General features: G+C 37.4%; 34 non-coding genes across 34 annotated transcripts; all 34 read right to left on the bottom strand.

Annotated features, from left to right (window-relative positions):
- Nucleotides 1–130: 130 nt before the first annotated feature.
- Nucleotides 131–249, bottom strand: LOC145762138 (5S ribosomal RNA). Its single transcript, XR_014287784.1, has one exon. It is a non-coding gene; the product is annotated as a 5S ribosomal RNA (ribosomal RNA).
- Nucleotides 250–417: 168 nt separating this feature from the next.
- LOC145762139 (5S ribosomal RNA) lies at nt 418–536 on the bottom strand. The gene has a single exon (XR_014287785.1). It is a non-coding gene; the product is annotated as a 5S ribosomal RNA (ribosomal RNA).
- A 162-nt stretch (nt 537–698) lies between these two features.
- On the bottom strand, nt 699–817 carry LOC145761100 (5S ribosomal RNA). Its single transcript, XR_014287075.1, has one exon. It is a non-coding gene; the product is annotated as a 5S ribosomal RNA (ribosomal RNA).
- Nucleotides 818–985: 168 nt separating this feature from the next.
- On the bottom strand, nt 986–1,104 carry LOC145762140 (5S ribosomal RNA). The gene has a single exon (XR_014287786.1). It is a non-coding gene; the product is annotated as a 5S ribosomal RNA (ribosomal RNA).
- Nucleotides 1,105–1,272: 168 nt separating this feature from the next.
- LOC145762141 (5S ribosomal RNA) lies at nt 1,273–1,391 on the bottom strand. The gene has a single exon (XR_014287787.1). It is a non-coding gene; the product is annotated as a 5S ribosomal RNA (ribosomal RNA).
- A 168-nt stretch (nt 1,392–1,559) lies between these two features.
- Nucleotides 1,560–1,678, bottom strand: LOC145762142 (5S ribosomal RNA). The gene has a single exon (XR_014287788.1). It is a non-coding gene; the product is annotated as a 5S ribosomal RNA (ribosomal RNA).
- A 162-nt stretch (nt 1,679–1,840) lies between these two features.
- Nucleotides 1,841–1,959, bottom strand: LOC145761101 (5S ribosomal RNA). Its single transcript, XR_014287076.1, has one exon. It is a non-coding gene; the product is annotated as a 5S ribosomal RNA (ribosomal RNA).
- Nucleotides 1,960–2,127: 168 nt separating this feature from the next.
- LOC145762143 (5S ribosomal RNA) lies at nt 2,128–2,246 on the bottom strand. Its single transcript, XR_014287789.1, has one exon. It is a non-coding gene; the product is annotated as a 5S ribosomal RNA (ribosomal RNA).
- Nucleotides 2,247–2,408: 162 nt separating this feature from the next.
- LOC145762144 (5S ribosomal RNA) lies at nt 2,409–2,527 on the bottom strand. Its single transcript, XR_014287790.1, has one exon. It is a non-coding gene; the product is annotated as a 5S ribosomal RNA (ribosomal RNA).
- Nucleotides 2,528–2,695: 168 nt separating this feature from the next.
- LOC145761288 (5S ribosomal RNA) lies at nt 2,696–2,814 on the bottom strand. Its single transcript, XR_014287251.1, has one exon. It is a non-coding gene; the product is annotated as a 5S ribosomal RNA (ribosomal RNA).
- A 168-nt stretch (nt 2,815–2,982) lies between these two features.
- LOC145762145 (5S ribosomal RNA) lies at nt 2,983–3,101 on the bottom strand. Its single transcript, XR_014287791.1, has one exon. It is a non-coding gene; the product is annotated as a 5S ribosomal RNA (ribosomal RNA).
- A 168-nt stretch (nt 3,102–3,269) lies between these two features.
- On the bottom strand, nt 3,270–3,388 carry LOC145762146 (5S ribosomal RNA). Its single transcript, XR_014287792.1, has one exon. It is a non-coding gene; the product is annotated as a 5S ribosomal RNA (ribosomal RNA).
- A 162-nt stretch (nt 3,389–3,550) lies between these two features.
- On the bottom strand, nt 3,551–3,669 carry LOC145761102 (5S ribosomal RNA). Its single transcript, XR_014287077.1, has one exon. It is a non-coding gene; the product is annotated as a 5S ribosomal RNA (ribosomal RNA).
- A 168-nt stretch (nt 3,670–3,837) lies between these two features.
- Nucleotides 3,838–3,956, bottom strand: LOC145762148 (5S ribosomal RNA). Its single transcript, XR_014287795.1, has one exon. It is a non-coding gene; the product is annotated as a 5S ribosomal RNA (ribosomal RNA).
- A 163-nt stretch (nt 3,957–4,119) lies between these two features.
- On the bottom strand, nt 4,120–4,238 carry LOC145761214 (5S ribosomal RNA). Its single transcript, XR_014287181.1, has one exon. It is a non-coding gene; the product is annotated as a 5S ribosomal RNA (ribosomal RNA).
- A 168-nt stretch (nt 4,239–4,406) lies between these two features.
- On the bottom strand, nt 4,407–4,525 carry LOC145762149 (5S ribosomal RNA). Its single transcript, XR_014287796.1, has one exon. It is a non-coding gene; the product is annotated as a 5S ribosomal RNA (ribosomal RNA).
- Nucleotides 4,526–4,693: 168 nt separating this feature from the next.
- Nucleotides 4,694–4,812, bottom strand: LOC145762150 (5S ribosomal RNA). The gene has a single exon (XR_014287797.1). It is a non-coding gene; the product is annotated as a 5S ribosomal RNA (ribosomal RNA).
- Nucleotides 4,813–4,974: 162 nt separating this feature from the next.
- LOC145761103 (5S ribosomal RNA) lies at nt 4,975–5,093 on the bottom strand. The gene has a single exon (XR_014287078.1). It is a non-coding gene; the product is annotated as a 5S ribosomal RNA (ribosomal RNA).
- A 168-nt stretch (nt 5,094–5,261) lies between these two features.
- LOC145761216 (5S ribosomal RNA) lies at nt 5,262–5,380 on the bottom strand. Its single transcript, XR_014287183.1, has one exon. It is a non-coding gene; the product is annotated as a 5S ribosomal RNA (ribosomal RNA).
- A 162-nt stretch (nt 5,381–5,542) lies between these two features.
- On the bottom strand, nt 5,543–5,661 carry LOC145762151 (5S ribosomal RNA). The gene has a single exon (XR_014287798.1). It is a non-coding gene; the product is annotated as a 5S ribosomal RNA (ribosomal RNA).
- A 168-nt stretch (nt 5,662–5,829) lies between these two features.
- Nucleotides 5,830–5,948, bottom strand: LOC145761217 (5S ribosomal RNA). Its single transcript, XR_014287184.1, has one exon. It is a non-coding gene; the product is annotated as a 5S ribosomal RNA (ribosomal RNA).
- A 162-nt stretch (nt 5,949–6,110) lies between these two features.
- Nucleotides 6,111–6,229, bottom strand: LOC145762152 (5S ribosomal RNA). The gene has a single exon (XR_014287799.1). It is a non-coding gene; the product is annotated as a 5S ribosomal RNA (ribosomal RNA).
- A 168-nt stretch (nt 6,230–6,397) lies between these two features.
- Nucleotides 6,398–6,516, bottom strand: LOC145762153 (5S ribosomal RNA). The gene has a single exon (XR_014287800.1). It is a non-coding gene; the product is annotated as a 5S ribosomal RNA (ribosomal RNA).
- Nucleotides 6,517–6,684: 168 nt separating this feature from the next.
- On the bottom strand, nt 6,685–6,803 carry LOC145762154 (5S ribosomal RNA). The gene has a single exon (XR_014287801.1). It is a non-coding gene; the product is annotated as a 5S ribosomal RNA (ribosomal RNA).
- A 168-nt stretch (nt 6,804–6,971) lies between these two features.
- LOC145762155 (5S ribosomal RNA) lies at nt 6,972–7,090 on the bottom strand. Its single transcript, XR_014287802.1, has one exon. It is a non-coding gene; the product is annotated as a 5S ribosomal RNA (ribosomal RNA).
- A 168-nt stretch (nt 7,091–7,258) lies between these two features.
- Nucleotides 7,259–7,377, bottom strand: LOC145762156 (5S ribosomal RNA). Its single transcript, XR_014287803.1, has one exon. It is a non-coding gene; the product is annotated as a 5S ribosomal RNA (ribosomal RNA).
- Nucleotides 7,378–7,539: 162 nt separating this feature from the next.
- On the bottom strand, nt 7,540–7,658 carry LOC145761104 (5S ribosomal RNA). Its single transcript, XR_014287079.1, has one exon. It is a non-coding gene; the product is annotated as a 5S ribosomal RNA (ribosomal RNA).
- Nucleotides 7,659–7,826: 168 nt separating this feature from the next.
- On the bottom strand, nt 7,827–7,945 carry LOC145762157 (5S ribosomal RNA). The gene has a single exon (XR_014287804.1). It is a non-coding gene; the product is annotated as a 5S ribosomal RNA (ribosomal RNA).
- Nucleotides 7,946–8,113: 168 nt separating this feature from the next.
- LOC145762161 (5S ribosomal RNA) lies at nt 8,114–8,232 on the bottom strand. The gene has a single exon (XR_014287806.1). It is a non-coding gene; the product is annotated as a 5S ribosomal RNA (ribosomal RNA).
- Nucleotides 8,233–8,394: 162 nt separating this feature from the next.
- On the bottom strand, nt 8,395–8,513 carry LOC145761105 (5S ribosomal RNA). The gene has a single exon (XR_014287080.1). It is a non-coding gene; the product is annotated as a 5S ribosomal RNA (ribosomal RNA).
- A 168-nt stretch (nt 8,514–8,681) lies between these two features.
- On the bottom strand, nt 8,682–8,800 carry LOC145762162 (5S ribosomal RNA). The gene has a single exon (XR_014287807.1). It is a non-coding gene; the product is annotated as a 5S ribosomal RNA (ribosomal RNA).
- A 163-nt stretch (nt 8,801–8,963) lies between these two features.
- LOC145761218 (5S ribosomal RNA) lies at nt 8,964–9,082 on the bottom strand. Its single transcript, XR_014287185.1, has one exon. It is a non-coding gene; the product is annotated as a 5S ribosomal RNA (ribosomal RNA).
- A 168-nt stretch (nt 9,083–9,250) lies between these two features.
- On the bottom strand, nt 9,251–9,369 carry LOC145762163 (5S ribosomal RNA). The gene has a single exon (XR_014287808.1). It is a non-coding gene; the product is annotated as a 5S ribosomal RNA (ribosomal RNA).
- A 168-nt stretch (nt 9,370–9,537) lies between these two features.
- On the bottom strand, nt 9,538–9,656 carry LOC145762164 (5S ribosomal RNA). The gene has a single exon (XR_014287809.1). It is a non-coding gene; the product is annotated as a 5S ribosomal RNA (ribosomal RNA).
- Between the last annotated feature and the right edge of the window lie 100 nt (nt 9,657–9,756).

The following is a 9,756-nucleotide window of genomic DNA, read 5'->3' on the forward strand; positions in this document are numbered from 1 at the left end:
TGTATATTTAAAATAAAATAAATGACTTGCGTCCCTTAGAAGTTATATCAAATATATTAATTTTCAAAAATTTTGATAAAAAATGACTTCTACATAAAGTACTTTCGAATATGCTATAAAACTTATAAAATGCCTACGACACCCGGTATTCCCAGGCGGTCACCCATCCAAGTACTAACCGGGCCCGACGTTGCTTAACTTCCCAGATCGGACGAGATGGGGTGTACTCAACGTGGTATGGTCGTAGGCAATGTGATGTGGTGAGCCAACACATTTATCATTAACCGTGTATATTTAAAATAAAATAAATGACTTGCGTCCCTTAGAAGTTATATCAAATATATTAATTTTCAAAAATTTTGATAAAAAATTACTTCTACATAAAGTACTTTCTAATATGCTATAAAACTTATAAAATGCCTACGACACCCGGTATTCCCAGGCGGTCACCCATCCAAGTACTAACCGGGCCCGACGTTGCTTAACTTCCCAGATCGGACGAGATGGGGTGTACTCAACGTGGTATGGTCGTAGGCAATGTGATGTGCCAACACATTTATCATTAAACGTGTATATTTAAAATAAAATAAATGACTTGCGTCGCCTAGCAATTATATCAAATATATTAATTTTCAAAAATTTCTATAAAAATGACTTATACATAAGGTACTTTCTAATATGCTATAAAACTTATAAAATACCTACGACACCCGGTATTCCCAGGCGGTCACCCATCCAAGTACTAACCGGGCCCGACGTTGCTTAACTTCCCAGATCGGACGAGATGGGGTGTACTCAACGTGGTATGGTCGTAGGCAATGTGATGTGGTGAGCCAACACATTTATCATTAACCGTGTATATTTAAAATAAAATAAATGACTTGCGTCCCTTAGAAGTTATATCAAATATATTAATTTTCAAAAATTTTGATAAAAAATGACTTCTACATAAAGTACTTTCTAATATGCTATAAAACTTATAAAATGCCTACGACACCCGGTATTCCCAGGCGGTCACCCATCCAAGTACTAACCGGGCCCGACGTTGCTTAACTTCCCAGATCGGACGAGATGGGGTGTACTCAACGTGGTATGGTCGTAGGCAATGTGATGTGGTGAGCCAACACATTTATCATTAACCGTGTATATTTAAAATAAAATAAATGACTTGCGTCCCTTAGAAGTTATATCAAATATATTAATTTTCAAAAATTTTGATATAAAATGACTTCTACATAAAGTACTTTCTAATATGCTATAAAACTTATAAAATGCCTACGACACCCGGTATTCCCAGGCGGTCACCCATCCAAGTACTAACCGGGCCCGACGTTGCTTAACTTCCCAGATCGGACGAGATGGGGTGTACTCAACGTGGTATGGTCGTAGGCAATGTGATGTGGTGAGCCAACACATTTATCATTAACCGTGTATATTTAAAATAAAATAAATGACTTGCGTCCCTTAGAAGTTATATCAAATATATTAATTTTCAAAAATTTTGATAAAAAATTACTTCTACATAAAGTACTTTCTAATATGCTATAAAACTTATAAAATGCCTACGACACCCGGTATTCCCAGGCGGTCACCCATCCAAGTACTAACCGGGCCCGACGTTGCTTAACTTCCCAGATCGGACGAGATGGGGTGTACTCAACGTGGTATGGTCGTAGGCAATGTGATGTGCCAACACATTTATCATTAAACGTGTATATTTAAAATAAAATAAATGACTTGCGTCGCCTAGCAATTATATCAAATATATTAATTTTCAAAAATTTCTATAAAAATGACTTATACATAAGGTACTTTCTAATATGCTATAAAACTTATAAAATACCTACGACACCCGGTATTCCCAGGCGGTCACCCATCCAAGTACTAACCGGGCCCGACGTTGCTTAACTTCCCAGATCGGACGAGATGGGGTGTACTCAACGTGGTATGGTCGTAGGCAATGTGATGTGGTGAGCCAACACATTTATCATTAACCGTGTATATTTAAAATAAAATAAATGACTTGCGTCCCTTAGAAGTTATATCAAATATATTAATTTTCAAAAATTTTGATAAAAAATGACTTCTACATAAAGTACTTTCTAATATGCTATAAAACTTATAAAATGCCTACGACACCCGGTATTCCCAGGCGGTCACCCATCCAAGTACTAACCGGGCCCGACGTTGCTTAACTTCCCAGATCGGACGAGATGGGGTGTACTCAACGTGGTATGGTCGTAGGCAATGTGATGTGCCAACACATTTATCATTAAACGTGTATATTTAAAATAAAATAAATGACTTGCGTCGCCTAGCAATTATATCAAATATATTAATTTTCAAAAATTTCTATAAAAATGACTTATACATAAGGTACTTTCTAATATGCTATAAAACTTATAAAATGCCTACGACACCCGGTATTCCCAGGCGGTCACCCATCCAAGTACTAACCGGGCCCGACGTTGCTTAACTTCCCAGATCGGACGAGATGGGGTGTACTCAACGTGGTATGGTCGTAGGCAATGTGATGTGGTGAGCCAACACATTTATCATTAACCGTGTATATTTAAAATAAAATAAATGACTTGCGTCCCTTAGAAGTTATATCAAATATATTAATTTTCAAAAATTTTGATAAAAAATGACTTCTACATAAAGTACTTTCTAATATGCTATAAAACTTATAAAATGCCTAAGACACCCGGTATTCCCAGGCGGTCACCCATCCAAGTACTAACCGGGCCCGACGTTGCTTAACTTCCCAGATCGGACGAGATGGGGTGTACTCAACGTGGTATGGTCGTAGGCAATGTGATGTGGTGAGCCAACACATTTATCATTAACCGTGTATATTTAAAATAAAATAAATGACTTGCGTCCCTTAGAAGTTATATCAAATATATTAATTTTCAAAAATTTTGATAAAAAATGACTTCTACATAAAGTACTTTCGAATATGCTATAAAACTTATAAAATGCCTACGACACCCGGTATTCCCAGGCGGTCACCCATCCAAGTACTAACCGGGCCCGACGTTGCTTAACTTCCCAGATCGGACGAGATGGGGTGTACTCAACGTGGTATGGTCGTAGGCAATGTGATGTGGTGAGCCAACACATTTATCATTAACCGTGTATATTTAAAATAAAATAAATGACTTGCGTCCCTTAGAAGTTATATCAAATATATTAATTTTCAAAAATTTTGATAAAAAATTACTTCTACATAAAGTACTTTCTAATATGCTATAAAACTTATAAAATGCCTACGACACCCGGTATTCCCAGGCGGTCACCCATCCAAGTACTAACCGGGCCCGACGTTGCTTAACTTCCCAGATCGGACGAGATGGGGTGTACTCAACGTGGTATGGTCGTAGGCAATGTGATGTGCCAACACATTTATCATTAAACGTGTATATTTAAAATAAAATAAATGACTTGCGTCGCCTAGCAATTATATCAAATATATTAATTTTCAAAAATTTCTATAAAAATGACTTATACATAAGGTACTTTCTAATATGCTATAAAACTTATAAAATACCTACGACACCCGGTATTCCCAGGCGGTCACCCATCCAAGTACTAACCGGGCCCGACGTTGCTTAACTTCCCAGATCGGACGAGATGGGGTGTACTCAACGTGGTATGGTCGTAGGCAATGTGATGTGGTGAGCCAACACATTTATCATTAACCGTGTATATTTAAAATAAAATAAATGACTTGCGTCCCTTAGAAGTTATATCAAATATATTAATTTTCAAAAATTTTGATAAAAAATGACTTCTACATAAAGTACTTTCTAATATGCTATAAAACTTATAAAATGCCTACGACACCCGGTATTCCCAGGCGGTCACCCATCCAAGTACTAACCGGGCCCGACGTTGCTTAACTTCCCAGATCGGACGAGATGGGGTGTACTCAACGTGGTATGGTCGTAGGCAATGTGATGTGCCAACACATTTATCATTAAACGTGTATATTTAAAATAAAATAAATGACTTGCGTCCCTTAGCAGTTATATCAAATATATTAATTTTCAAAAATTTGGATAAAAAATGACTTCTACATAAAGTACTTTCTAATATGCTAAAAAACTTATAAAATGCCTTCGACACCCGGTATTCCCAGGCGGTCACCCATCCAAGTACTAACCGGGCCCGACGTTGCTTAACTTCCCAGATCGGACGAGATGGGGTGTACTCAACGTGGTATGGTCGTAGGCAATGTGATGTGGTGAGCCAACACATTTATCATTAACCGTGTATATTTAAAATAAAATAAATGACTTGCGTCCCTTAGAAGTTATATCAAATATATTAATTTTCAAAAATTTTGATAAAAAATGACTTCTACATAAAGTACTTTCTAATATGCTATAAAACTTATAAAATGCCTACGACACCCGGTATTCCCAGGCGGTCACCCATCCAAGTACTAACCGGGCCCGACGTTGCTTAACTTCCCAGATCGGACGAGATGGGGTGTACTCAACGTGGTATGGTCGTAGGCAATGTGATGTGGTGAGCCAACACATTTATCATTAACCGTGTATATTTAAAATAAAATAAATGACTTGCGTCCCTTAGAAGTTATATCAAATATATTAATTTTCAAAAATTTTGATAAAAAATTACTTCTACATAAAGTACTTTCTAATATGCTATAAAACTTATAAAATGCCTACGACACCCGGTATTCCCAGGCGGTCACCCATCCAAGTACTAACCGGGCCCGACGTTGCTTAACTTCCCAGATCGGACGAGATGGGGTGTACTCAACGTGGTATGGTCGTAGGCAATGTGATGTGCCAACACATTTATCATTAAACGTGTATATTTAAAATAAAATAAATGACTTGCGTCGCCTAGCAATTATATCAAATATATTAATTTTCAAAAATTTCTATAAAAATGACTTATACATAAGGTACTTTCTAATATGCTATAAAACTTATAAAATACCTACGACACCCGGTATTCCCAGGCGGTCACCCATCCAAGTACTAACCGGGCCCGACGTTGCTTAACTTCCCAGATCGGACGAGATGGGGTGTACTCAACGTGGTATGGTCGTAGGCAATGTGATGTGGTGAGCCAACACATTTATCATTAACCGTGTATATTTAAAATAAAATAAATGACTTGCGTCCCTTAGCAGTTATATCAAATATATTAATTTTCAAAAATTTGGATAAAAAATGACTTCTACATAAAGTACTTTCTAATATGCTAAAAAACTTATAAAATGCCTTCGACACCCGGTATTCCCAGGCGGTCACCCATCCAAGTACTAACCGGGCCCGACGTTGCTTAACTTCCCAGATCGGACGAGATGGGGTGTACTCAACGTGGTATGGTCGTAGGCAATGTGATGTGCCAACACATTTATCATTAAACGTGTATATTTAAAATAAAATAAATGACTTGCGTCGCCTAGCAATTATATCAAATATATTAATTTTCAAAAATTTCTATAAAAATGACTTATACATAAGGTACTTTCTAATATGCTATAAAACTTATAAAATGCCTACGACACCCGGTATTCCCAGGCGGTCACCCATCCAAGTACTAACCGGGCCCGACGTTGCTTAACTTCCCAGATCGGACGAGATGGGGTGTACTCAACGTGGTATGGTCGTAGGCAATGTGATGTGGTGAGCCAACACATTTATCATTAACCGTGTATATTTAAAATAAAATAAATGACTTGCGTCCCTTAGAAGTTATATCAAATATATTAATTTTCAAAAATTTGGATAAAAAATGACTTCTACATAAGGTACTTTCTAATATGCTAAAAAACTTATAAAATGCCTTCGACACCCGGTATTCCCAGGCGGTCACCCATCCAAGTACTAACCGGGCCCGACGTTGCTTAACTTCCCAGATCGGACGAGATGGGGTGTACTCAACGTGGTATGGTCGTAGGCAATGTGATGTGCCAACACATTTATCATTAAACGTGTATATTTAAAATAAAATAAATGACTTGCGTCGCCTAGCAATTATATCAAATATATTAATTTTCAAAAATTTCTATAAAAATGACTTATACATAAGGTACTTTCTAATATGCTATAAAACTTATAAAATGCCTACGACACCCGGTATTCCCAGGCGGTCACCCATCCAAGTACTAACCGGGCCCGACGTTGCTTAACTTCCCAGATCGGACGAGATGGGGTGTACTCAACGTGGTATGGTCGTAGGCAATGTGATGTGGTGAGCCAACACATTTATCATTAACCGTGTATATTTAAAATAAAATAAATGACTTGCGTCCCTTAGAAGTTATATCAAATATATTAATTTTCAAAAATTTTGATAAAAAATTACTTCTACATAAAGTACTTTCTAATATGCTATAAAACTTATAAAATGCCTACGACACCCGGTATTCCCAGGCGGTCACCCATCCAAGTACTAACCGGGCCCGACGTTGCTTAACTTCCCAGATCGGACGAGATGGGGTGTACTCAACGTGGTATGGTCGTAGGCAATGTGATGTGGTGAGCCAACACATTTATCATTAACCGTGTATATTTAAAATAAAATAAATGACTTGCGTCTCTTAGCAGTTATATCAAATATATTAATTTTCAAAAATTTTGATAAAAAATGACTTCTACATAAGGTACTTTCTAATATGCTAAAAAACTTATAAAATGCCTACGACACCCGGTATTCCCAGGCGGTCACCCATCCAAGTACTAACCGGGCCCGACGTTGCTTAACTTCCCAGATCGGACGAGATGGGGTGTACTCAACGTGGTATGGTCGTAGGCAATGTGATGTGGTGAGCCAACACATTTATCATTAACCGTGTATATTTAAAATAAAATAAATGACTTGCGTCCCTTAGAAGTTATATCAAATATATTAATTTTCAAAAATTTTGATAAAAAATGACTTCTACATAAAGTACTTTCTAATATGCTATAAAACTTATAAAATGCCTACGACACCCGGTATTCCCAGGCGGTCACCCATCCAAGTACTAACCGGGCCCGACGTTGCTTAACTTCCCAGATCGGACGAGATGGGGTGTACTCAACGTGGTATGGTCGTAGGCAATGTGATGTGGTGAGCCAACACATTTATCATTAACCGTGTATATTTAAAATAAAATAAATGACTTGCGTCCCTTAGAAGTTATATCAAATATATTAATTTTCAAAAATTTTGATAAAAAATTACTTCTACATAAAGTACTTTCTAATATGCTATAAAACTTATAAAATGCCTACGACACCCGGTATTCCCAGGCGGTCACCCATCCAAGTACTAACCGGGCCCGACGTTGCTTAACTTCCCAGATCGGACGAGATGGGGTGTACTCAACGTGGTATGGTCGTAGGCAATGTGATGTGCCAACACATTTATCATTAAACGTGTATATTTAAAATAAAATAAATGACTTGCGTCGCCTAGCAATTATATCAAATATATTAATTTTCAAAAATTTCTATAAAAATGACTTATACATAAGGTACTTTCTAATATGCTATAAAACTTATAAAATACCTACGACACCCGGTATTCCCAGGCGGTCACCCATCCAAGTACTAACCGGGCCCGACGTTGCTTAACTTCCCAGATCGGACGAGATGGGGTGTACTCAACGTGGTATGGTCGTAGGCAATGTGATGTGGTGAGCCAACACATTTATCATTAACCGTGTATATTTAAAATAAAATAAATGACTTGCGTCCCTTAGAAGTTATATCAAATATATTAATTTTCAAAAATTTTGATAAAAAATGACTTCTACATAAAGTACTTTCGAATATGCTATAAAACTTATAAAATGCCTACGACACCCGGTATTCCCAGGCGGTCACCCATCCAAGTACTAACCGGGCCCGACGTTGCTTAACTTCCCAGATCGGACGAGATGGGGTGTACTCAACGTGGTATGGTCGTAGGCAATGTGATGTGGTGAGCCAACACATTTATCATTAACCGTGTATATTTAAAATAAAATAAATGACTTGCGTCCCTTAGAAGTTATATCAAATATATTAATTTTCAAAAATTTTGATAAAAAATTACTTCTACATAAAGTACTTTCTAATATGCTATAAAACTTATAAAATGCCTACGACACCCGGTATTCCCAGGCGGTCACCCATCCAAGTACTAACCGGGCCCGACGTTGCTTAACTTCCCAGATCGGACGAGATGGGGTGTACTCAACGTGGTATGGTCGTAGGCAATGTGATGTGCCAACACATTTATCATTAAACGTGTATATTTAAAATAAAATAAATGACTTGCGTCGCCTAGCAATTATATCAAATATATTAATTTTCAAAAATTTCTATAAAAATGACTTATACATAAGGTACTTTCTAATATGCTATAAAACTTATAAAATACCTACGACACCCGGTATTCCCAGGCGGTCACCCATCCAAGTACTAACCGGGCCCGACGTTGCTTAACTTCCCAGATCGGACGAGATGGGGTGTACTCAACGTGGTATGGTCGTAGGCAATGTGATGTGGTGAGCCAACACATTTATCATTAACCGTGTATATTTAAAATAAAATAAATGACTTGCGTCCCTTAGAAGTTATATCAAATATATTAATTTTCAAAAATTTTGATAAAAAATGACTTCTACATAAAGTACTTTCTAATATGCTATAAAACTTATAAAATGCCTACGACACCCGGTATTCCCAGGCGGTCACCCATCCAAGTACTAACCGGGCCCGACGTTGCTTAACTTCCCAGATCGGACGAGATGGGGTGTACTCAACGTGGTATGGTCGTAGGCAATGTGATGTGCCAACACATTTATCATTAAACGTGTATATTTAAAATAAAATAAATGACTTGCGTCCCTTAGCAGTTATATCAAATATATTAATTTTCAAAAATTTGGATAAAAAATGACTTCTACATAAAGTACTTTCTAATATGCTAAAAAACTTATAAAATGCCTTCGACACCCGGTATTCCCAGGCGGTCACCCATCCAAGTACTAACCGGGCCCGACGTTGCTTAACTTCCCAGATCGGACGAGATGGGGTGTACTCAACGTGGTATGGTCGTAGGCAATGTGATGTGGTGAGCCAACACATTTATCATTAACCGTGTATATTTAAAATAAAATAAATGACTTGCGTCCCTTAGAAGTTATATCAAATATATTAATTTTCAAAAATTTTGATAAAAAATGACTTCTACATAAAGTACTTTCTAATATGCTATAAAACTTATAAAATGCCTACGACACCCGGTATTCCCAGGCGGTCACCCATCCAAGTACTAACCGGGCCCGACGTTGCTTAACTTCCCAGATCGGACGAGATGGGGTGTACTCAACGTGGTATGGTCGTAGGCAATGTGATGTGGTGAGCCAACACATTTATCATTAACCGTGTATATTTAAAATAAAATAAATGACTTGCGTCCCTTAGAAGTTATATCAAATATATTAATTTTCAAAAATTTTGATAAAAAATGACTTCTACATAAAGTACTTTCGAATATGCTATAAAACTTATAAAATGCCTACGACACCCGGTATTCCCAGGCGGTCACCCATCCAAGTACTAACCGGGCCCGACGTTGCTTAACTTCCCAGATCGGACGAGATGGGGTGTACTCAACGTGGTATGGTCGTAGGCAATGTGATGTGGTGAGCCAACACATTTATCATTAACCGTGTATATTTAAAATAAAATAAATGACTTGCGTCCCTTAGAAGTTATATCAAATATATTAATT

This window comes from Corella eumyota, chromosome 7 (assembly GCF_963082875.1).
Source record: "Corella eumyota chromosome 7, kaCorEumy4.1, whole genome shotgun sequence".
In the NCBI taxonomy this organism is placed as follows: domain Eukaryota; kingdom Metazoa; phylum Chordata; class Ascidiacea; order Phlebobranchia; family Corellidae; genus Corella; species Corella eumyota.